Below are 2,494 nucleotides of genomic sequence, written 5' to 3' on the forward strand. Positions count from 1 at the left end.
GTCGTGATCGCATTATTGTCGGAGGACACATATTCCAACATATACGTTTAGTGATGCTCGACTCGAATGTAGACGAAAGTGCCCTCGTAAGTGGAAATTAACAGATTGATTAAAGTTGATTATGGTGGAGTTGGTCAAATAGGTCGGTTGATACATGCATATTCATTTTAGCAGTTAGCCAATTAATCAACCAAACTCAAAACCCCCCAATTAATTGTTACTTTTATAGACTGAAAATAGCAAACAAAATCAACCTTGTCTCTCTGTGGTTCGACCCTTACTATCACTAGCTATAGTTTTAGTTTGGAATTATAAATTAAATTTTGGTACTAAACGAGGGTATCAAATTTTGGCGCCGTTGCCGAGGAGACGGTGTAATTCTGTTTGCTTTATTTTAGTTTATTTTTCTTGTCTCAAGGAACTTTGGTTCCTTGAGGCCGTTGCTTACCTTTGCTTCTAGTTTTGCTTTTGCACAGTTAGAAGACAGGTTTTTGAGAGGAAGACTTGAGTACTCTCATTTTGGCAATTATGGCTACAATATATGATAATCTACAGCCAAAGGAACACCGTCTTCCAAAGGGGCACCAGTTACCTACCCCTACTACGGGCAACTTCGAATTTCGTTCCTCTTATATCGATTTAGTGGAGCGAAATCAATTTGATGGTTTACCAGATGAGGACCCCTTGAAGCATATGGAGATTTTCACAGACTACTGTTGTTCTATACCTATACCACCTGGGGTGACTCAGGATGAAGTAAAGGGGTTGATGTTCTTATACTCCTTGAAGGATTCAGCGCGAGATTGGTACCGCTACCTTGATAGGGTAGCAGCTCGAGTCACGGACTGGACATCTCTAGCATTGGCCTTCTACAAGAATTACTTCCCACTTTCAAAGACTGACGCCTTGAGAGGTAAAATCACAAGTTTCCAGCAAGGAGCGGATGAGGATTTTTGCGAAGCATGGGGACGTTTCAAAAGTTTTGTCTGAGCTGTCCCTCACCATGGTTTCCAGCAATGGTATCTTTGCAATCTATTTTATAATGCGCTATATGATGATTACAAGGTCATCCTGGATGCAGCTGCTAATGGCAGGTTCCAAAACAATACCGGTCAAAGTAAAGGTTGGAACACTATTGAGGAGATGGCAGTCCATAGAGCTGAGTTTGGAAATTCACGTGGAAAGTCCCGAAAGCAAAGTGATGAAATGAGTGCCATTGTGACACTTATAACTTCCGTTACTGCCCGTCTCGAGAAGCTCGAGATTTCTGAAGCTTCAAAGGAGAAAGTTGAAATGCCTATTCAAAACTCAGATGAGATCGAGAAGTTGAGAGAAAGGGTCCAACTCCTTTTGGTTCAAGTGGCGAATATGGAAGCAGCCGGGATTGAGTCTTCAAGGAATTTTGTGACGCAATTGGAGAATATAGAGGCTAAGCAAGCCGCTAATTCTTCAACGAAATGCGAAGGGCCGATTGAAACGATTAATGCCATTAATCTCAGGAGTGGCCTCTCTTATGAAAGTCCCGACAAGCCAAAGGAAAACTCGGGAAATGATGGAGGAGCTCGTTTAAATTCTGGTGCAAAAACGAGCTCAATTGCCAGTACTTATGGTCGATCGACCAACATAGTCAGTCGATCGACTGAAGCGTTAGATGAAATAGTTTCTGACCAGGAACTATTCACACCCAGCCAAGGTGGTCGATCGACCACTAATACCAGTCGATCGACTGGGTCTTCAGTGCAAGACGCAATTCCGTCAACCAGTTTACATGATTCTTCACTTATTGATGATTTGACGGAGGTTTTAAACTTACGGAAGCCGAAGGCTACTGATCCTACGTCCAGTGTTGCAGTCCCGTATCCGGAGCGTTTGAAGAATAATAAGCTGGAGCGCAAGTTTGGTAAGTTTTTGGAGATGGTCCAAAATCTCGAGGTAACAGTTCCGTTCACTGATTTAATTACCCATGTACCCTCTTACGCTAAATTTATGAAAGATATTTTAAATCGTAAGAGAAATTTTTGCGATGATGGTAATGTTGCTTTTGTGGAAGAATGCAATGCTCTTTCGCAAATTAATATACCACCCAAATTAAAGGACCCGGGTAGTTTTTCAATTCCTTGCACTATAGGTAACCACGAGATTGGAAAGGCCCTTTGTGATTTAGGGGCCAGCGTCAGTGTCATGCCGTATTCTGTTTGCGAAAGGTTAAACATTGGTAGACTTAAGGTGACCGATATTACCGTTCAAATGGCAAATAGATCGACTCAGAGACCTATAGGTGTTCTAGAGGATGTACCCGTTCGAGTGGGTAAGTTTTTTATTCCTGTCGATTTCGTTGTTTTGGACATTGCAGAGGACAGTCAGATACTTATTATTTTAGGCAGACCGTTTTTACATACAACCGGGGCTGTAATAGATGTCAAACGCGGGACCATCACCTTAGAGGTAGGGGATGACACCATTGAGTTCAGCCTTGCTCACAAGGCGACTAAAC

At 42.3% G+C, this 2,494-nt stretch overlaps 1 non-coding gene across 1 annotated transcript; it reads right to left on the minus strand.

Annotated features, from left to right (window-relative positions):
• Positions 1–903: 903 nt before the first annotated feature.
• On the minus strand, positions 904–1,010 carry LOC141616073 (small nucleolar RNA R71). Its single transcript, XR_012530448.1, has one exon. It is a non-coding gene; the product is annotated as a small nucleolar RNA R71 (small nucleolar RNA).
• Between the last annotated feature and the right edge of the window lie 1,484 nt (positions 1,011–2,494).

The sequence above is a fragment of the Silene latifolia genome, chromosome 11, assembly GCF_048544455.1.
Source record: "Silene latifolia isolate original U9 population chromosome 11, ASM4854445v1, whole genome shotgun sequence".
Classification (NCBI taxonomy): domain Eukaryota; kingdom Viridiplantae; phylum Streptophyta; class Magnoliopsida; order Caryophyllales; family Caryophyllaceae; genus Silene; species Silene latifolia.